This window comes from Talpa occidentalis, unplaced genomic scaffold (assembly GCF_014898055.3).
Source record: "Talpa occidentalis isolate TD23 unplaced genomic scaffold, MPIMG_talOcc4v2.1 talOcc4.16, whole genome shotgun sequence".
NCBI classification, from domain to species: domain Eukaryota; kingdom Metazoa; phylum Chordata; class Mammalia; order Eulipotyphla; family Talpidae; genus Talpa; species Talpa occidentalis.
Genome location: NW_023601653.1, coordinates 63185044 through 63208404, shown reverse-complemented (window position 1 = coordinate 63208404; position 23361 = coordinate 63185044). Strand labels below are relative to the sequence as shown.

The 23361-nt window shown below is 41.6% G+C and overlaps 1 protein-coding gene and 1 long non-coding RNA gene across 4 annotated transcripts in view; one reads left to right on the top strand and one right to left on the bottom strand.

Annotated features, from left to right (window-relative positions):
- LOC119247712 (tyrosine-protein kinase STYK1-like) overlaps nucleotides 1-14933 on the bottom strand; it is a 32435-nt gene extending 17502 nt beyond the window's left edge. The window contains exon 1 of one of the 3 annotated variants that reach the window (XM_037514350.2): nucleotides 14644-14933. The gene's annotated coding sequence lies outside the window, so the exon portion shown is untranslated. Of the gene's footprint in view, nucleotides 1-3046; nucleotides 3080-13673; nucleotides 13728-14643 lie in introns of those variants that run through there. The other 2 variants (XM_037514351.2, XM_037514353.2) reach the window with 2 other exon arrangements.
- Nucleotides 1-23361, top strand: part of LOC129145989 (uncharacterized) — a 51097-nt gene that overhangs the window by 22039 nt on the left and 5697 nt on the right. The window lies entirely within an intron of this gene.

The following is a 23361-nucleotide window of genomic DNA, read 5'->3' as shown; positions in this document are numbered from 1 at the left end:
CCTGACGTCAGAGAGCCCAATGAAGCGCTCATCTCAGATGCTGCTGGCATCTGCTTGCAGCAACAACATGCCTCTTCACATCGCTTTCTCTCTATAATTATTATTCAGTTACCACATGACTTTGCCTGCCCACTCTGCATCAAGCTGAGGAAAGCAATGTCATGTTGGCAAAACTTTAGGTTGACTTCTCCCATGGGTTATACTCTAACCCACCTGATCATTAGAAGAATATTCCTGCATAATATAACCAAATACTCTGTTCCTTCAGTTATATGTAGGCAGTTTTCTCATGTGCTAAAAAAAAAAAAAAAGTATGTGTAGGTATTGGCTACTGTGTTCTCTCTTGCCTGAACTATAAAATACTTAAGCATATAAAACCCTTGCTCCATAATTCTCTTTCACGGCACATGTCACTAAATGGAGGGCACTGAAATCAAGGATCCAGTGAAGTTGTTTAGCCGTCACTATATTGACAGTTGTAAAATAAACACCTGACTTGCCTGTGGCTGACACAAACCTTCCTCTGCAGAGCCGAACCTCCCCAGGCAGGGCTCCTACTAAAACAATATTATCACCTACCTGTGGCTATTGTCCCTTAATTCTCAATTGCTTCTCTTACATTTAAAAAAGTTTAGCTCACCTCTTGAATTAAGAATTGAGAAATTGCACAATGAAAGGGAAATGAGAAGAAAATGAGCGTGAAATAGGGAGAAAAGTCTTCCCCAAATCTTTGTAAGACTATAGTCTGAAGACCATTCAAGTTAATGATTGTAACCAGAACCGAACTAAATACTAATACTAACTCCCCACATCTTCTACATCCTCACAATGCAAGCATAATGCATCTCCTTTCATTATGTACAGAGTCAGTTCTACGTGCAACTATCACACAGCTCTCTCTGATGTCACTTTGGTTCACTTAGCACAGTAGTCTTTCAGACATGATCAGCAATTTATCCATGAATGCCCAGAAGAAACTCTTTAGCAAACTACATCTACATGTAAAACTTAAAAATTAAATCCACTCTCCTGTACTCATCCTGTGTTGTGAAAAATTCCCCGATTGACCTCTCAATAGCAACCAGTCCCAGTCCAGTAAAGTGTGATTACATCTATTATGCCAGCCCCACCTTATAATGCCAGCCACAAGTGAACCTGTGAGCCACATTCTTTTTAGAAAGTGAAGTGACCTACTGGCCAGACGGACACCACCCCAGCTGGGTTAAGGGAGTTGTTAATCCCTGTGGGCTATGGGGGAAATCAAAGGGTTAAAGTGAGGAGGGTAAGCTATACAGAGGCAGCAGCCCAAGAGTGAGGCAGGCTGCCTTCTTGCTGGGTCACTTAGCCTTCCTTAGCCTTTTCTTCCCCAACCCTTTCATCCTTTAAGGGGGGGGGGGGTGCGGTGGGGGGGGAAGAAAAAAACTCAGTTAATGGAGTAGACATGTTACATTGCAAGCAAAACAGAAAAGAATTGCCCACACCTAGAGAATTCCAGGATTACTTATTTCCACTATTCTAAATACCAAGCTATCCTTCCTAGCTCACATTCAATAAACATATATTAAGCAACTTGTGTCAGGTTGTTAAACTAGTTACTTTCACACAAAGGAGGAAACTAGGTTCAGATAGATGAAGTTCTGAATTAGCTGGTATTAAAAAAATGTGTTTAAAGCAAATATATAACAAAGCCAAGTTTCATACCTATTCTTTTAATTAGCAACACAGTGTGCCTTAGACAATTTTACAAGTATATCGTTGAAACACAAGTGTGGAAAGGGAATTCAGTCAGAATCCAAAAGAATTATAGCAACCAAATCTCACCAACAAATAAACCATCATTTGGAAACAGGAAAGTAGAATCTGCTTGTGTGTTCTCTACATTCCTACAGAGGCAGCAACAGTGTCTGCATGTCTGTCTTCAAGATGTATTCTAAACATAAAGGTCCAATCAGAAATGTTTTCCTGTACTCACCATATTGTGGAATCTTGGATCATTTTCTTTGTTTGTTCATCCTATTTCTATCTGCTGCTTCTTACGGGCCAGGCCCTACTGTCCAGGACTAGCAATCTTTCAGGGTGAGCCTGAGGGTCAGGAAGAGGCGAGGGCTCCCAGGAGAAAGCATCAGCCTGAGAAATAGATGACCATGCCCCTCCTCTCACACCCCAGGCTCCACCTTCCTACTGAAGCAAAAGTGTGAGAGGACTGAGTGAATGGAAGGGCACTTGGAGAAGGTGACCCTCTTTGAATGCAGAGACTCAGACCTGTGTAGACAGCATGCCTCAGGCCACTGATAACTCCTTGTGTGACAGAAGGTGACCCGAGAGAATCCCTCCCTCATCCTCTCATTGTCAAGTGCTGAGGGATTCTGAGTTTTCTGACCTTCACCCTCCCTCACCTTCCTAGAAACCCAGGACCGGAAATGCACTTTGCAATGGTTGAAAAGGCCACAGTGCTGGGAGTCCTGACCCTGTTCAAAGATTTTCTGACAGCACTGAAAAAGCTGATAACACTTGTCTTGCTTCTTGTTTTTACCTGTCTGAAGAAATTCCTGAAATATACATGAAAATACAGTAGTAATAAGAAACCTGATTTGTATCCTGGCACCTCCCTTAAAATTTGCCCTGAGGAGCAGAGTGATTACAAGACAGACAAGCCCCATAGCATTTAGGTAAGTAGTGAGGCTCACAAACACCACAGGCAGCACCAGATTTTAAATGTGATTATATCAATAAACACATTTTTTTTCCTTTGAGGTGTCATGCAAATTCAAGACATTTTATCTTATTAAAATTATTTTTCATTTTCCCAATACCCCAATCTCCCATCTACCACATTCAAACCTCTAAGTCCAGAAACAATATATCTTACTGATAAATGATATATTCTCTCACTAATTATTTTCTCTTGCTGGGATTACTAACCAACAGCTACTTCCCCAGCCCAGAATAAAGGACTTTTAATAAGGAAAAGCCAAGCAAAACCACCAGCACCCCCTCTGAACACAGAATGTCTCACCCTCTATGTCTCCTCTATGTCTCCTCCTACCTGATCACCAGGCCAGAGACACTCCAACTGCTTGGGGTTCTGTCACACACCTTGCTCTTAGGGGTGTCAGTCACACTGCATTCCCAGGGCTCAGTCCCCTCTTTGCTATTCATCCCGTGTAGCTTCCCCTTCTGAGGGGTGGATTCTGGTACTTGAAAATTCTTTTGGCAATTTCCACCTTAAGTGAGATCAGTTTTGGTTTCTGGCCACTCCTCCAGCCTATTTCTATTTCTAGAACATTGCCCTCTGGCAAAAAGGAGGGCCCCAGCTAAGGAGAAGGAAGGCAATCTAAAAATTATTCTCTCTCTCTCTCTCATAAATGAATCCCAAACCTAAGCAAGCAGAGAGGAATACTTGGAGATTTCACAATCAGGAAACCAGTGCTGTTGCGCTCACCTCAGTGCTGTGTCATGCCAACTGGGTGTGCCCCTGTAAAGATGCTATACACAGAGTGAGACCCCAGATACACAACAGCAAACTGCTGGCTTGAGGAATGAGCCCCTTCCAGGGACACACCGCCCCTCAGCTGCAGGCAGGGCAAGCAGCACTTGCCCCTCCTTGGAAGTGTGGCTGCTGCTTTCTCCTTCCAGCCTCAGAAGGGAGGGGTCTAGGAATAGAGGGAAGTGGGATCAGCACAGCTCTGGTGCTGAGTAACAGTCAGAGGTTTGAAATCTTAGTTCTGGTTCTCTAAGTGATACATGGAACATGGGAGGTGTGCCACCTGGCCTGGGCATTCCTCTTCCTTCACTGCAAAGAGAGGTCTCTTGACCTATAGTCAAAGTAAAGACCGGAGGTTTAACAAGTGCTTCCTTATTGCTTACTGGACGCATATTGCTTACTGGATGCGTTATCTTTCCATCTGGAAGAGAGCAAAGTCGGAATTTTCCAGAACAAAGTTAATATATCATCTCCATCAAATTGTGGTTTAGTAAAAAGAACTTAGGGACCGGAGTCAAAAGTGAAGGATGGATTTATCTGAACTATGGATTTATCAGAGCTTTGGTTTCCTAATCTAGTCAACTGAGAGAATCATCCTCCACTTAGGTCAAATGATTCTGGTGAGGACTGATGAAAATGTACCGGTGCTCTTCTGTGGTAGTAGGTACAGTTTCCTCCTCTACAAGCAAGAATTCATGTGTGTAACCTGATTACTTTTCAGTGATAAATCTTGGTTTAGTGATTTATTTCAACTTTAATTCAAATCATTAGTTGTTGAGGAAGATTTTTTTCCTCTTCTGTCTATTCTGTCACCCTCAATCATCTTCTTTTGATGTCTCTGCTTTGAAGTTTTTCTGCCTTTCAGTCTTTCATCCTTTCCAATTTCTTATTATACAGTAATTAAAGCCCAATATAGTGCCCCTGATTATCACATTTGTCTTGAGTTTCTTTAAATTGGGATAGGACTATCCCATCGCAATAATCTAAAGAAATTGTGGCTTTCCTTCAAAGCACTGTTGCCAAAATCCCTTTCCTCTTAACACAGGTGCAACATTGGAGACTTGCTAAATGCTAAGAAAATGACTAAAGGACAAATTTAATGAGCAAAAAGTGCAGAAATAGTGGGTGTGTGTGGACTGGGTGTGGGTTTGTGTTTTCTTAAGTAGAGTTTGCAATTCTACCATAGCTGGCTTGTTATCTTAATATAACTGGCTGCCCAGCAACCAGCCCCACTCAACCACCTGCCTTTGCCAATTCCTTCCCTGCTCTGTCCTCGTGTGCATGAGACATGTGCTGTTTCAGATGCTTCTTCTTTATGGACTTTTATGTCTTCCAAGATAAAGACCAAAAGGGCAAATTCCTAGATGTCAACTCTCACTTTTTATTGTAAGTGTCAGAAACATGACCAAACCATTTCTCAAATCCGCATATCCTTCTCTGCACTAATTAGCTGTGCGCTTTCAGTAAATGACTAAATCTCTCCTAAAGCTCAGGTTTCTCATCTCTTAACCTGGCTTTACAATATTTTCTAACTCAAAGAGTCACAGTAAGAATTCAATAATATTCAGGACAATACCTAATACATAGTAGACAGCAGCTGTTACTATGTATGTATATGTATGTATACATATATACTTTGCTTCTGTTTCCTGGAGAATCCTGACTGATATGAAAAATTAAGTTAACCAAAGTCAGGCACAAAAGGCCACAGATTATATGATTAAATTTATATGAAATGTCCATAATAGGCAAATCCATAAAGACAGAAAATAGATTGTTGATCAATTGCTAGGACTGGGGAGACTGGGCATTGAGGAGTGATTGCTATTGGCACAGGCAGTTATAAGAATAAGTTCACAAGGTATAGAGATGTCCAAAAATCTTACCATCTACAAAACAAAGAACCAGGCAACTACCAGTGTAACTATGGTATAATTTCAGTATAAGGCTGAAGATTTGAGAACTGGCTTGTAGCAGGGAAGGGCAGGGTCCTGTGTAAATCATAGGAGCCCGATGTCCAAGTGAAAGAAAATATGGACATACCTGCTCCAGAAGAAACAGAATCCATTCTTCACTTCCTCCCCCTTTTTGTTCTATTCTGGCTCTCAACTAGTTGGATGATGCCCACTGCAATGATGACAGCTGATCTTCTCCACTTGGTCTATTGATATGCCATTCTCTTCTAGAAACACCTTCATGGGCACACCCAGATATAATGTTTTACCAGCAATGTCATACTATCAGCTAAGTACTATCTCTAAGTGTAATCAAGCTGACATATAAAATTATCCATCATATCCCCAGTGTAGTGTAAATGAGTACTTCATTTCTTTTTTGCTGAATAATATTTTACTGTATAAATATATCACTATTGTTCATTATCCATTAATAGACATTTGGAGAGTAACCATTTTTTCACTAATATGAATAACACTGTTATGAACATTAACTTAACAGATTTTTATGTGGATGTATGCTTTCTATTTCTATTTCTATTTCTATTCCTAGGTATATACCTAGGATTAGAATTGTTAAGTTCATATAGTAACTTTGAATTTTGAGGAACTGTCAACTACTTTCTAAAGTGATGGCACTATTTTCCCTTCCCAAAGGCAGTTTGCAAGGAGTCCAATTTGACCACATTCACTACTGAGTCTTACAGTGATTTCTGTTTTTGTTTTGTTTTTTTATTGCCAAACTTAACCAATATGAAATTGTGTCTCTTGTGGTTTTGATTTACATCTCCCTAATGATTAATAATACTGAATATCTTTTCATGTACTCATTGGCCATTTATATATCTTCTTTGGAGATAATGTCCATTTGAATCCTTTGCCCATTTTTTAACTGGGTTATTTGTCTTTTTTTTTAAAGATTTATTTATTTATGCACACAAGAGCTGGGGTACAGGCCATAGATGGAGGGGGGCTGGGATAAGATGATTCACCAGAGACAAAGCGGGGAGCAGAACAGACAGACGGACTGAAACACACTGCTAAGGGGAGCAGCGGGCGAGACAGGATAGGTCTGCTGTGCCATGTGGGTTGCTCCCTGGCCAGCCTGGGATCGAACTTGTGCTGCAGAGGCTGCGGATTGCTTCATAGTGCGGTGCTTAACCCCTTGCACCACCAGGGAGGCCCTATTTGTCTTTTTATTGTCAAATTGCATAATCTGTATACAAAGTTTGCAATATTTAATCGATATATAATCTGTATAAGATGATTTGCAGTATTTCCTTCCTCTTAGTGTTATATTTTCACTTTTGATAGTGCCCTTTGAAGCACAATAATGTCTAATTTTGATCAAGTCCAATTTATCTATTTCTAATGGTTGCTTGTGTCTCTGTTGTCATATCTTAAAAACCATTGCCTAACCCAAGATCACAAAGATTTATACCTAATTTTTTCCTAAGAATTTAATTCTTTAGTTCTTATACTTAAGTCTTTGATCCATTTTCAGTTAACTTCTGCATATAGTTCGATTTCATTTTTTGCATGTGAATATCTAGTTGTCTGGCACAAATTGTTAAAAAAGACTTCTTTCTTGAATGAATTGTTTTTGCACTCTGTCAAAAATCAAATGGGCATAGGTGTATGGGGATGTTTCAGAATTCTTATTTCAATTCCACTGGTCTGTATATCTATCCTTATTCCAATAACAGTTTGATTACTACTGCTTTATAGGAAGTTTTAAAATTATAAAGTGTGAGGTCTCCAACTTAGTTCTCTGTTTGAAGTTTATTGTTCTGAGTATGCTGGGTCTCTTGTGTTCCTATATGAATTTTAGAATCAACTTGACCATTTCTGAAATATGGTCAAATACAGTTTACATTGAATATAGAGATCAATTTGGGGAATACTGCCATCTTAACAATATTAAGTCTCCTAATCTAAGAACATAGGATGGCTTTCCATTTATTTAGATCTTCTTTAATTTCTTTCAATGAAGTTTTGCAATTTTAGTCTATAATCTCATTTATTATTTATGATGAATTTATAGTTCCATGCCTTTCAAGGTTAAGCCAGAATTTGTGTATGATTTGGCGACACCACATCATGCTCTGTCTCTGAGAAAATCAATTACACAGGTTGGATAATGTGTGCCTCCCAGAGGCTGATCAAAGCATGCTTTTCTATCAAGTACCATAACATGATATAAGCCTCTACCAATCCTTCAAATATCTGGGTAGGTACACAGGATAAACAACACTACATTCTATAGCTCTCAGTGTCAAAATCCAATTTAGGGCCTCCCCGGTGGCACAGCGGTTGAGCGCTGGGCTGCAAAGCTGCCCGCAGCCTCTGCAGCATTGGTTCGATCCCCGGCCCCACACGGCACGCACACCTCTCCCATCGCACTCGCTGCTCCCCTCAGCAGTGTATTTCATCAGTCTGCCTGTTCTGCTTCCCGCTCTGGCTCTGGTGAATTCTCTCACCCTCCCAGGCTTCTGACTGTACCCAGTGCTTGTATAAACAAATAAATAAATCTTTAAAAAAAAAAAAGTGTGGGGAAAAAAAATCTAATTTATATTCTTTGACTGCCCTCATTTGGACTAAATTTTCAGATTGACATGTCATGAATTGGTGAAACAAGAGAGGATATCCAAATAATCACATCTCTAAATTCCTATCAACATAAATTTTTCTTGCTGGTCACCCAAAATATGTTTCATTGAGGTTTAAATAAATGCCACAAAGGCACTGCCCGTAATTCAGGTACAAAGGTATCTGGATTTCCATCTAGCACAGAAAGTTCTACCCCAGGGTTCAGTGAACTTCCTTTTATGAATGATTCATCACACACGCTATCTGACTATCTGTAAAGGCAACCTGTCACCAGTTACGTCTTTGCCGATACTATCAAACCTTTATTGTCCATCTATTTGTAGCTACCTTAAGCGCACACTTCTATATTTAACAGAGGTCAGCCCACCTGTTTCCTAGCCAAGATCAACCCCATGAATTAAAATATCATTGACTTTAATAGCAGCCCAACAAGAGCAGTTGGTAAAAAGAAGGTGGTGTTTAGGTAATTATAAGTCATATTTGGTTTTTCTGCATTTTCCCCTGCGCTGTAAAATTAGGGTATTCTTCAAAGTTATCTTTTTTTTAAAATAAAAATCCACTTCGGAATACCAACTTTAAATTGTATGTGGAAATTAAGGTCTATGTGAAAGGTGGCTTGCCAAGAGTCAGGAAATAAAGCAGAGATTGAATAGGATGTGGGCCCTTCTGCTCATGAAGACACTATTATACTACACTAAGAGTAGATCATGGGGTTCAGGACAAGAAAGATGTGGCATAAAATTGAGGTCCCTTGGCATCATGGGAGATGCTTGGAATTCAACAAGTAATACAAACATAGCAGATTAAACTGCAAATATCAAAAGGGAACTCCATTCCCCCACCAAAAAATGAAGTAACCACCTTCTTATCTTCTATGCCACTGTACCACCCTCTTCCCAAAGAAACAAAAACAAAAACAGTAACTCTGCTGTTACTTATTCTCCCTGACAAACACAGTATCAAATGCAACATGTACTCAGCAAAAGCCTTAGCACTCTAAATGTGTACAAGCAGAAGAGTCCTTTGAAAGTAACAAAAGAAACCTAACTCCCATAATTTACTGAAGAGGAAACTGAGGCACAGAATTTAAGTGTCTTCCCATGACTAATTAGCACTAAACTGCAAGTGGCAGAAAATAAGACTAGCAGAGAGTGTCTAGAACCTCCAGCTGATGCTTTCCCACTGCAACTTTCCGCTATTCAGAAGACGACTGGCTATTTGGTCTTACTCACTTAAGTATTGCAGGGATGAGGGTTCAGGGAAGATCCTTATGGTTGGATTTCATGTGCATATACTTTTGTCTTTTCTTCTGCTTTCCAGACCTTTGACTGTGTAAGTCTAGAGTAGCCTCTGGAAATCTCTACCCCATGCATGTCAAGGTTGAAGACTAGAGACTTTATATTCCAGTGTGTTTTGATTTCTGGCACTTTAGGACTTTAAGATGATTCTAATGAATATTTTGTTTCTTTATTCTTCACAACAACTCACTTTGACTCACACTAACATGTCAGCCTCGAGGAATGGTAACGAGGTCAAGCATTGAGGCCCACAGGGAAAGAACACAGAACAGAGCCAGAACAGCTTCAGACCAGACTCGCTGGCTGTGGGGGATCTGCCTAGAAAGCTGATGTAAAACAAGGCAGTCACTGTAGAAGTCAGCATTCCCTTAGCCTCCCTCTGCCTTCCTTGAACCACAAGCCAAGCCTGTCACTTCCACTCCTCAGATGCACAAGTCCTTTTCTGCTGAGTCCTTTTCAATACTGAATTTGGACCCAGGGAGGGCCTTCCTGGTGGCACAAGATGTTAAGACGCAACCTATGAAGCTATCTGTAGCCAGTGCTGCACGAGTTCCATCCCCCTCCAGGGAGCTACCCACATGGTGCAACAGACCTCTCCTGACTCACCCACTGCTCCCCTCAGCAGTGTATTTCACCAATATGCCTGTTCCATTCCCCACTCTCTCTCTGGTGAATCCTCTCACCCTCCACACCTTTGGCCTGTACCCCAGTTCTTGTATGCATAAATAAATAAATCTTTAAAAAAAAAAAAATCTGGACCCAGGATAAAGGGGCACTGAGGCAAAGATCAAACAGGAGCCTACTGAGACCAAGCCAGCCCCATCCTACTTAAAAGGAACTTTGGAGAAGTTGATCATAATGCCACAAACTAGGGGTAACTTTGACATACAATTTATCCTGACAGATGATTATTGCCAGGAAAAAAGGGCTTAGAATCATCCTTTCTAAACTCCAAATTATCATCTTTAGTAAATATTTTTCATTATTCAGTTGGTAACATGAGTATAAACTAAAGTATCTTAACACAGTCCCCTGCATTTATCCAACAACATATTAGACCATTCAGCAACTGATTGAGGATGAAAACTAATAAATTTTGAGCTTTCTCCAGAAAGCTACCTACCTCAAACATAAGTATTACTGAGATTTCCCATTGATAACAAGGTATATTTTATTTAAAACACATTTCCTCTTAACCTTTACTATTTGTTCTTAGAATTCTAACATAGCCTAGAATTATATATGTAATAACGTCAATTTAGATCCATGTTCTAGAAAAAGCACTATATTCCTATGTATTTTGGAGCCTGATAATTTCAAAAACCACTGTTAAATATATAAAGCACATGAGGTAGTTTGCTATGGCTAAGGCTAAAAGATGCTAATAGCTGTAGAAAGAAAAATCAAAACAGATTTCCTTTTCATTTTATAATTCTGGCCAGCAAGTTAGTCCATAAAGGTATACACAAAAGTTCCATAAAAGGGATCAGTACTGCACTGGTGAGAAGCAGCTTTCCTGCCCACCTGTGACTATGCAGGTGTTTCTTTTCACGAAACATTTCCCTTTGCAAAACAGCAGCAGCAATTCTCCTGTCTACCTGTGACTATGCAGGTGCCTCTCTTTTTCTTTCTCCTTTTCCTAATAAACCTGTCCTACTAATTATAATAAAGTAAAGATCAAAATCAACAAGCAGCTATAAACCAGAGACACACTACAAGGGGGGGAGGAGGGAATAGGATCAAAACAAGGGGGATGGGAATTGTATGGGGACTATAACCAAGATTAAAATGCATACATTGTGGAAAAATGAAAAATTATGTAAAAAATGTATAAAATTTTTAAATAATAATTAATTAAAAAATAAAATGCTATCTGAAAAAAAGGTAAAATGTTGGTGGGGGGAAGTTCCATAAAAGCTCCAAAAAATGCAACCACTGTCTTCAAGTTGCTTTAATCATGGCAATTAGAATGGACAGTTGACATGTCTCACTAGCATGATGCCTGGAAAGCTCATTTTTAAAAATTAGAAGACAGATTGAATTGGTGAGCAGATAATGCTCTGAAATTGGGACACAAGTTAGATGGATGAGGGCAAAAGCAATCATGAGCATCAGGAAACGCTTCTGTTTCTGAAGACTCACACCGGAAAGTGATCTTCACAATATGATGTGGCTGGAAGGTATAGGCCCAATTCAGTGGAGGGAAAATTTTTGGAGAAGGTCATGTGAACTGAGTAGGTCAGAGTAAGTTCTGGAAAAGCCATAGGATGGACAGGAAGGCTTCCAGGCTATCTCCATTTTCCTTCCCTTCTCCACAGGTGATTGTTTCCCCAATTCAACTCTAACCTCATTACCAGTCTGGTTAGGAAAGTCAGAGAAGTTCAGAAATAAAAGGAACATGTTTTTAAAATTGGAAGACTCCCCTTAGGCCTCTCTGTCTATCGCCACATTACATGTTCTATAAAAGGAAAATGATAAAACAGAGTGAAAAACTGATACAAGTACCTTGTTTCTCACATACAAAAAGAATACCAGAGCTTAAACGGGATCTCGGGTCCCTGATCGCAGGACAAGACTCTCCACTTTACACTGAGGTCTGTGCAACTCTTTGCTTTTTCTTCGTGGACATTCATTCCCTTCCACTTTCATTTTCCCGAGTTAGAAACTGTGTCCAAGAGGGCCTCCCCGGTGGCGCAGCGGTTGAGCGCTAGGCTGCGAAGCTGCCCCGCAGCCTCTGCTGCGCTGGTTCGATCCCGGGCCCACCCAACCAGCAAGGGTCCCACATGGTGCGCAGACCTCTCCTGCTGCCCACTGCTCCCCTCAGCAGTGTACTTCGTCAGTCTGCCTGTTCTGCTCCCTGCTCTGGCTCTGGTGAGTTCTCTCACCCTCCTGCGCTTCTGACTGTACCCAGGGCTTGTATAAATAAATAAATAAATCTTAAAAAAAAAGAAAGAAATTGTATAGAAAGATAACCTATTAAAAATTAATTGGATATAAAGGGTTTAACTGTCATGCTAAAATTACCAGCCAGGGAAGGAGGAGGAGTGTTGGTCTTTAATATTTTTATTAAGGTAATGTTGGTTTAGATCATTGTTTGTACTGGGGATTCCCCTCCTTTCAGGTGTTGTTATCCCAGTGCAATCACCACCACAGCATCTGCAGTTGGGTGGGTAGTTGTTTTTAACAGAAATACCATGGTACCCAGGTTTCTGCTCAGTGGGGAGACACTTTTAGTTCTAGAATTAGGCAAGATGCTTTTTTCTATAAAAAAGATTCTTTTGCTACACATAACAAGTGACACAACAGCCCCTCAGAGTAGCAACAGAATAACAAACCCAATAAAAAAAAAAAACCCAGTCAGGGCTCTGGCAGGCAGATAATGACCCCACAGATATCCACATCCAAATCTCCAGAACTATGAATAGGTTAGTTTTTAAATAATGATAAAATTAATAGCAGATGGAGTTAATCAACTGACTGAAAGTAGGGGGATTATCCTGGATTATCCAATAATCCAATGTAATCACAGGGATCCTGAAATGCAGAAGAGGAAGGCATAGGGGATGTGAGAGACTTAGTGTAGTTCTCAAACTGGAGGAAGAAAATCATGCGCCAAGAAATGTAGCTGTCTCTGTAAACTGGAAAGGGCAAAGAAACGATTCTCCTCTTGAGTTTCTGGAAGGCACAGAGAACCGCCCACCCATTTTGGACTTCTGACCTCTAGAACTGTGAGCTAAACATTTGTGTTGTCTTAAGCCAAGTTTGTGGTGATTTGTTACAACAATAGGAAATGAACAATCTCAGGTTAAAACAAAACAGAGCTGCAGAATCACGTAACTATAACTCGGGGTAAAAGTCTGAAGCACATGATTGTGAGGGACTGGACAGAGGGAAAGCAGAGTTTCCGCAGACAGTTGAAACAGATGTGACACTCGACCAACTCCGAGTGCAGAGACCAACTAATTGCAAGGGCTGAATTGTGCCACCCGAATTTCACATACTACACCCAGATGTTGAAGTTCAAAACCCTTATGTTGATATTCTAGTACCTCAGAATAAGACCTTATTAGGAAAGTGGGTCTTTACAGAGGTAATCAAAGTCATACAAGATCGTTAGGGTAAATAGTGAGCCCATATTTCCAGTATCCTTATACAGGGGCAATCTGAAGGAAGACGCAGGTGAGAGAGGACATCCATGAAGACTAAGGGAGCCACCCACAAGCCGAAGAAGGAGGCTGGGACACAGCCTCCCCTCACAAATCTCAGAAGAAACCTACCCACACCTCAGTTTTGAACTTCCAGCCTCCAGAACTGTGAGATCATCACCTTTTGTTGTAGAAGCCACCCAGCCTGTGGTTCTTTGTGATGGCAGCCCTTGCATACCAACACAGTGGTGAGGGCACTACAGGACAAAGACATCACTTTCACTAACGCAAGTACTTCCTTGTGTCTCATGAAGACCCGGATGACCCGGAGCTGGCTGAGATGGCGGTGTACCAAGGAGAGAGCCCATGTGATAGCACAAAGCTGCTCATAGGGCACGTTACAATAAGGCTCAGCACCTGTCTCTGCACACCTGCCGAGGCCCTCTCAGTCATAAGGGCTAAATGCGAGATGGTCTGAAATGTCTGCCAACCTCAGATGAGAAGATTCCCATCAGGGGGAGGCCACAATCACAGAAATAAAAGAGACATAATGGGGACTAGGGTGAGGGGTTGAGAGTGAGAAAAGAAAGAGACACAGAATGAAAGAAGACAGATTAAGAAAGACACAGAATTTCCATTAATAAGGAGCAGCTTATCACACTCTACAGTTTTTAAGCATGCATTACAGGTGTCTCATTTAAATATCACTTGGTGTGCGGTAATTACGTTCTTATTTATGCTTCACAGATGAGGAAGCTGACACTGACAGCAGGAGCCCACATGTCGCCCTGGGACAAGAAATCCCTGCACCCAGCTTCCTTCTCTCTCCCTGTTCCAGCACCCCCTCCCCTAGGAAACACATCGTCCCTCACCCCTGGGTTTCTGGCTGCTGTTCTCTCAGCCAAGACCGCTGAGACAGGTTTGATCTCTTACCATAGGAACAGAAGCCAAGCCTCACCAGATGCCCGAGCCAAAGAAATACAGATCAATTCACCTGGCGATTGTTTGCTCACATCAAATACAAACTGTTGCTCGCAAACGGCCCACTCCCGGCCTCCTCCCTTTCTCTCATTCCAAACCCCTGCCTTCTCCCCCACCTTTTATCACTGCCACCCCTCCCACCCTGCACGCCCGCAAACCCCGTGCACTACCGTGTCCCTCTGCCGAGCGCTCTGGTTTCAGCTGGAACTGGCCCAGCCAGGGCAAAAGAAAGGTTAGTTCGCGTAGGGTAAGGTGTGCCAGCCTCAAGGAAATGTTTTTCAGTCCCTCCTTCCCATAGTGGGGCGTGGCTGCTTGCAAAGGATGGAGTTTGGGCGGGCTCCCCGCAAAGGGGAGTCTGCGGGCCCTGAGGTTTCCGGGGCTCGCCACACACCAGCCAGAAGGAATCCTCGGCTGAAACTGCAGCAGCTGAACTTGCTTCTGAGCCACCTCTTCCTTCGCTTCTCCGGTGATGGCTTAATGGCCAGGTAGACAGAAAAGGCCTGTCCCTGTCCGTGTGAAAACGGACATCCTAATAAAGGGAGACAGCGCCACCGCACGTCCGACCCCACAGCGGCTGCTTTCCGCGGGGCTCAAAATGGTGGGTTCCATCGGTCCCCTCCAGGGACACTGGCTCTCCCGGTCTCTGCCGAGTGTGCACCCTAGTATTGACCACAACGATGACAACAGGGAACTAAGAAGGAGCGCATGGAAATAAACATCCCAAGAGAAGCCAAGCAGTTATTAGCATACGCTTTTAACATGCCCATTAGGTGCTGGGCTCTCCTCCAGGGAGACACACAGCAGTGAACAAGGGTTATGTCACCTGCCCACGTAGAATTTACAATCTACCACGAGTTCTATTATGTTCTATTAAGGAAAGACAGGTCATCGGTGACCTGAATAGGTGACCAATTTGGTCAGCACTTTGTGGCAGACCAAGCAGAAAGCCATTAAAACAGAAAGAATTTGGCACAGTGGAATGTGGAGTATTTCAAAATAGGAGTACTTCAGTTCTCTAGAATCTCCTCTATTGAAAATTGTATTTCCTTTGTAATATTTCAAATAGGAAGAATTGAACTGAACAGCGCTGAACTGTAAATCTTTAAAATGATCATGGTTACCATTTTAAATGTTATAGGAAATTTACCCTAGGTTTTTTTTTTTTTTTAAAGAATGAAGTCTTGGGCCTCCCCAGTGGTGCAGCGGGTTGAGCACAGCGCTGTGAAGCTGTCCGCAGCCTCTGCAGCTGGGGTTCAATCCCTGTAGGCCGCAGAGATACCCACATGGTGCGGCAGACCTCTCTTGTCTCACCCGCTGCTCCCCTCAGCAGTGTCTTTGGTATGTCTGCCTATTCTGTTCTCTGGTTGATTCTCTCACCCTTCCGTGCTTCTGGACTGTACCCCAGTTCTTGTATAAATAAATAAATCTTTAAAAAAAAATGATGTCTCATCAGTGAATTGCTCTTCCCACTCTGAGTTTCCTATTATACAAACTCCTTCCCCACTTCCCCAAACACCTAATCTCCTTGATAGCAGAGACTGTGGCTTACTTATTTTTGTAATTCCTGAAGCACCCTGGCATATTGCTAGATAGACATTCTGAGACACAGAATTTCATTTAAAAATCTAAATTATTGTCAAGGAGTCATGATAGTGATAGAAATTATAATCTCCACAACCTAAGGATTGAAAAAAAAAAAAAACTATAGCAAAGGTAAAAGGTGTAAATTTACTCTCCAATTTTAAGAAGCAATTCTAACAAATAATAAGTTTTAAAATTTTTCTAAGAGAAAACCCTGTACATAGCAATGCTCAGATACAGAAACACCTAAGTACATACTAGACGGAGAGTTCTAGTTAAACCGGAGATATGGGCGGGAGATATATATGTGTGACTGGGCACATACAAATATTCATGAATTAGGTGGCCAGAGATATGTTTTTCTTTTCTCTCCAAGCTTTCGTTGCTTTATAATTTCAAGTGTTATTTCTGTCTCAAATTCCTGGCCCTCTGACTCCTTTTCATCATCGCTTCAGTTCCAGCATCCCTGACAGCCATTGCTGTCTCACTCTTCATTCAGGAACATGCATTTTTTGAGTACCTGTGATCAGTTTGGCCTTTGGCAAGTACTGAACCGCTAGGAAGTCACACTGAAACAGACACCGGACAGCTCCTCATTCTGCGGTCTGTTCCACATGAGCCTTTACCAGACTCCTGTACAGCCCCCTTTTCAAGGTGTTCGAAGTGCTCTCTGTATGACCCTTAATGGTGAGGTGGGTTCCCAGTTTGAAATCCAGCAGAGCGAACACACCTGGGATCTATATCCATGAGGCATGGAGAAGCCCCTGGGGAAGCTTTCCTTATAGGGAAAAGGAAAGTCAGAGCTTGAAGGTGTTGCCAGAAATTGGAGGGTTCATGTGCTCAGCGTGCCCGCAGATATCAATCAGGAAAACGCCAAGTGTTTGAAGCAGGGAAAGGGTACTACAGCAGGTCAGATAAATATTTATATCTGCTGCCCCAATTAAGGGAGGAAATGAGGTATATAGGTTGGGGAACAGGGATGAGAACAAAGGAGTTAAATTTCATCAACTAAAAAGCAGGTTAAGGGCAAAGAAATGTGAGTTTGGTTGAAGTTCATTGGCTACACACAGGGTAGTTCATGCATAAGGTGTGAAGAGACTTTTCTTCAGATAAGTGGCATTTTGGATTCTGCTGGTGGGTCCTGCCTCTAGGTGACCTCTTGCAGCACCTGCTCCTGGCTCTAGTCGGCCTTGGAGCTCAGCTCAAGGTTAGTCACATTTGCTTAGCTCAGGCTGTCAGATAAACTGCATTTGTGAAGACCAGCCTCAAAGAGCAAGTTGATCTTTCTTTCTTTTTTTTTTTTTTTTTTTCGTTCGTGCTCTTAGAATCTGAAAGCAGTTTAACCATTTAGGCTCAATTTCAAACGTGTTGCATAATCACAAAAATAGCTTAGTGTTCAGCAGAGTGTTTCAGTCCTTCAGCTGAAACCTCATGACTCATAACTGAGTCCTAAGAAAGGAGATTGTGTGAACAGCTGTGTAAGGGTCAGGAATGGACACAGTGCAGGTTTTCTGATCCAGCAGACCGGGTAAAGGAGGAGTCAGTCCTCAGTGGCTTTTGCAGGTCTTTTATTTAGATTTACCAGGCATATGGCAGGCAGGGGTGCTGGGGGGCCGGGAGGCTGGCAGTCCTCCCAACCCCCAGCAAATCCTCACTCTGTCTGGGCTCTCTGGCATTCTCTCTGCTTCTCTTCTTCTCTCGGCTTCCGTTCGTTCTTGGCTTCTGCTGGCGTCCCCATGATGCCACCCTTATAAACTCAGTCTCTCAGGTATGCCCACTTCAGGTGCCCGCCATCAGGCATGCATTCAGGACCACAGGGTTCCCTCATCTATCCTAATGGGGGGAGGGCAGAAAAGCCTGATACTTTTTCCTTACCCTACAAGCTGACACGGTATTTTCACACGCACATACATACATACACACACACACACGTACACACAAACGCACACCCCATGGGTGATATTGTTTTGTGGAAATGTTTCAAAAGAAATTAATACAAATTCAAGGCAGATGGATTTTTCCAATTTTATTGGAAAATGTAGCTTAACTTCACCCTAGGGGACCATCAGCTTGGGCCCCAGAGGTCTCCCTGGATTGCCCCAACACAGGGACGCAGGGACTTTGAAGGAAGCTGAAAGTACTGAGGCAATGCCTGTTCACTGAGGCAATGCCTGGCTCCTAAAAAGGGCTTCTCCAGCTCAGAGCAAACAGTGGACATCAGCAGAAGGAATCTAAGCCAGAGAAGGAAAATGGTGAACTCCACATAGGAGCTGGGGTTTGCGCTGGTGAAGAAGACCAGGCATTCTACTGCATGTGGACTTCCAGAAACAATTAAGGAAAAGGCAGACAAACCAGAGGTTCTGCAACCAACTAAAGGCAGAACAAAGAACTTTTGCTGTTACTGTAGGTGTGACCTCACGCTTACCCAGGTTCTTAGTTCCTCGGAAAAGTTGATTATGGGTGTTTGACTTTCCATGCTTAAATTGTTCCTTTTTCCACTGTGTCTTGGTTTTTCTGCCGCTGATATAATAAATTACCACCTACTTCATGGTTTAAACAATATAATTGTATTTTACAGTTCTGTAGGTCAGCCATTCAGCCCAGGTCTCTCTGGCTACAATCAAGGTATTCACAGGGTTTGTGCTTTTTCAGAGGCTTTCAGAAGACTCTGCTTCCTTACCCTTTCCAGCTTCTAGAGATCTCCCGCATTTCTTGGTTCATGTGCGTGTTTGTCAAGCTTTGAAGACAGCAATGATCAGTCTAGTCCTTCTCTACTTGTTTTTCTTTTTAAAAAAAATTATTTATTTATGCATACAAGAACTGGGGCACAGACCAGAGGTGTGGGGTGAGAGGATTCACCAGAGACAGAGTGGGAACAGAACAGGCAGACTGACTAAAATACACTGCTGAGGGGAGCAGCGGGTGAGTCAGGAGAGGTCTGCTGCACCATGTGGGTAGCTCCCTGGCCAGGAATCGAACTCCTGCTGCAGTGGCTGCAGACAGCTTCATATACTTGTTTCTTTGCCCCCTCTTCCATTGACCTCCCTTTCTCCCTCCCTCTCTTTTTCTTTCCCAACAGCTGGAAACATTTGTTTTTAAGGACTCAAGTGATTATTAGCTTGGGTTCACAGGATAATTTCTCATACTAAAAAAAAATGATAATAATTTCATATCCTAAAGCTTCATAAGCTTTGTTGCATCTGTAAAGTCCCTATGCCAGTAATGCCCTTCCCCTCCTAACTGTACCTAATAATTCCTCCTGGTTCTTTAGAGTTCAGCCCACCTCTGAGAAGTGTTTCCTGACTTTCACTTCAAATCCCAATCATCTGTCTTTTCAGCACCCAGAATGGTTTTCATTCATAAAAGTTTGTCTATCTCTTCTCTTAGGCTACATCCTCATGGAGAGCAGAAGTCTACCATTTTATGATGGTAGCAGATCCTAGCAAAGTGCCCGGCACCTGTTTGTCAAATATGGGAAGATCCAAAAAAGTTAGATGCTCTTAAAATGAAGTCTCAAAATACCTTCAGATTCATCATCTTGTTTAATCCCTATAGCCTATTTATGAGGCCAAGAGACAGATATTTTGAGGTACATATATTTTTTTACTGTACTGTAGGGAAATTGAGATTCAGTAGGTTATCCATGGTTACAGAGAAAAAAGAACTGCAGGGTCAAGACATGAACCAAGATCATTTCTTTCCAGTTAAAGTGCTTTATTTGTGACGTTTATACCCAAGTATCTAAAAATTGGTAGTAAAATTCAAGTAGATATACAGATGTATCTACACTTATTATCTCTCTGTGTGTGTGTATATATATATATATATATATGCAGAGAAAGAATACATACATATATTATATTATATATATCTATATATACACATAATGCACATTTATTCTCTCTCTCAAGTGGTTAAGAAATGCACTGAGATTAGGAAATCCAAATCTGGCTAAGGATCCCTTTATGTTATATTGCAGCAACGCAATGGTCTGAACAGCATCCAATAAAAATAAACAGTGAAATTTATCAAGAGTATTCAACATCACCCAGGGAAAATATGCCTTGATCAGATGATTTGACCGTGTTGTTATTAGGTTATGCAGGAGTCCCAGTAACTCTGACCACAGTGTCCTGGGGCCTTAATGTCTCAAAAACTAAACATATTCCCAGACCAGTGCCCTTGCCATTTACTGCTCTTGGAACACTCCAGATTTCTGCAGAGCTAGCCCCCTCACTTCTCTCCATTCTTGGCTCAAATATCCATCTTATCAGTGCAGGCTTTCCTGACCCCTCCACTCACTTATCTTGGTGCATCTATCACCCCCACTTACCCACCACAGACATACTAAAAAGTTATTTATTTATATCTCTCTTCCCTAACCACATAAGGACAGGATCTTATTTTGTTTACAGATGTATACCCAGAACTTAAAACAATCTAGCCCATAATGGTCACTCAATAAATATTTGGCAAGCAGATGAATGGATGAATCAATCATCCACTGGTTATGTTTCCTTTTGGTCTAAGTATGAGGTGTGTTGTCCATGTTTTTGAAGCAAATGGCTTGATTCTTCTTAGAGACACATTGTGCCTTATAGCAATTTACATTTCCATTTTAGAACCAAATTGGCCACTCTAGCAGAAATTCATGGCTGACACATTGACTCCAGCCTTATTTGCCCTGTACCTCATTTACTTAGCAATTTTTTGCTTATTTTAATGTTTTGTGATATATATCATTGCAAGTCATCCTAAAATCGGGAGAAAAAGATCAATAAATCCAGGAAAGTTATTTTAAGTTCAGATTATTAAAATGTCATTTCTAACAAATCATATTTGTAAATATAGGGTTAAACAACCCTTGGTGAACTAATAGGAAGATTTATAAATGAGCAAAGCTAGGGGCTATGTCCTGGTTTCATCACGACTACACCCCTACAGAGTGTCAGGTGGTCTTTTTGTGGGTCCTTCCTCTTGTCCTGCACTACAGTGGTGTAAAGAGAAAAGCATAGATGTGCTAGACCAGGGTAGATGCCCAGCTTCACCTCCTTAGACTGATGTTTGGAGTAGTGGCAGACAGTGGTAGCTTCTGCTTCCCCACCGTTTCTTCTCTCCAGGGGCAATTAAACTCCTTTCTCCTCCCTTTTAACTCTACAATCACGTAACTGGCCCTTGCTGGGGCCAGTACACTTCCCAGTGTACTGACTGGGTGGCAGCAAGTCAAGCAGAAGCCACATGCTACAGATGACAGAGACATTACGGAAGGAGACTTAATTCCAAAGTAGCCACTGTCCCAGGGGGTCAGCCAACCAAACACATTAAGCCACTGATATTTAAGATTGCTTGTTACAGCAGCTAGCATCCATTAGCCCGAGGATGCTGGTATATTCATTTCCCAGTCACGGTTCTCCATATCAGTGAAAGAGAAGCAACCTATTTTTCAGTAAAGGTAAAAAATAATAGAGTATAATCCTTGGTACTTAGGTGACATTAGCTCACTAATAATGTGTATGTGTAGATTGGGAGGGAAATACAAAGACTGGCTTGTATTTTTAACTCGAATTATGTCACTCTTTATGTGACAATAGTACACTCCCTGAATCTGTATGTCAGAGCGTCACGTATGTATCATGTACAGAAGATGCAGTATCTGAGGAATTCTCACCCTGCCACTAACAAGATCACCTACTCCTCAGAGATTTGTATCCACACTTGTTTCCTTTCTAGATTTGTCCTACTCAACAACGCATTTCTACCTTAATATACTGAATTACTTCTCTGAAATCAAGATGTTTATTTTTTCGCTTTTCAATTGAAACCAAGTGCAGGTTCCCAGAAGCTTCAATCTATCAGCTATAGGATCTTATTACTTCAAAATCTCAATGTAATAGTTTTCATACATTTTTCCACTCCAGCTAGAGCAATAATACTTTAAGAATTGCGTCTTTGCTCTCAGCATGGGGCCCTCCAATCCTCTCCGAGATTGTGTGATATGAGAAGCATTCAGTGTCACTCTTGGCTCTTAACGGGCACTCAAATACTTTAGTTGTGCAAGGTTATTTTCTCTTTAAGTTCTGTTGCCTCAAATATGCAAAACTCCTGGGTTTCAGATGAATACCAATCACAGCTAACGTTTGATCACAGAATGACAGCCTTCTAATTAATCTGTTGCTCTCATCCGGGTAGCCTATGTGCAACCCGGATGAGACAGTCTTATAATTAATCTGTTGCTCTCATCCGGGTAGCCTATGTGCCTTAACAAGGCAAATCACGCATCCTGCATTCCCTGGTGTGAAGGAACTTACACAGGCCTATCACATCACATCACATCACATCACATCACATCACATCCAGTTTATATTTCTCCTAAACCTTCAGCCAGTGTGTTTTAGGGGTGTATCTATACCTGCCACCAAAGTTAAGGTTTTTTCAGTCATTGTTATTTTTCTTCCTTCTAAAAATAAAGTAGCTGTAATACTGGGAACAACATAAAACAGATGATGGTATTTTGAAGTGTTGGAATTTTATAAAATAAAATGTTTTTAGCTGCAATTTGGAAAAACCATCAAAATCCAGTCATTGATGACCAGCACAGTTAGGAATGGTTGTATTTGAGGATGTTATGTGGTCAGTACAAAGGATGACAGAACTCCACACACACACTGGTAATGGAAAAACAGTAAAGATAATGGGGGAAAAAAACCCAGTGCCAAAATGTATGACATATTTTTAAAAGTATGTTTGAAATCCTCCATAATAAATTTGCTTCAAAATAAGAGTAGAAAGAAAAGACTCCCTCTGGGCAGTCTCTTACAGAATCCTACAAACAGCTGCAGCCAGTGGCTGTTACCTTTGTTAGAGTAACATTCTAGAGTCCCGCCCCCCCACCTCCACAAATTACACAAGCTTGCCAATCAACACACATAAAATACCTAGATGTATTTCTTAAATACTAACTGGTTGCTATGAGGGAATCTGGACTGGAATGGGAGGCTTTTTTCATAAAATGTTTATACCTTTAAATATCTTCACATTATGCATATTATCAATGTCCTTTTTGTTTTTAACTTATAAGGTAATACAAGGCTACTGAGTCATCTATTTCTTTATATTTGCCATTTCTTAAACAGGTCAGGTCAGCTTCTTCCCTCAGGGTCTTTGTATCTGCTCCCTACACCTGGAATATTCTTTCCTGCAGAGAGTCAAATGGTGTTGATCTCCCACCTCAAGACTCCATTTATATCCACCTTCTTCTTACACAGGAGGAAGAAACCAACCCCCCACTTAAAATAAGCAAACCTCCT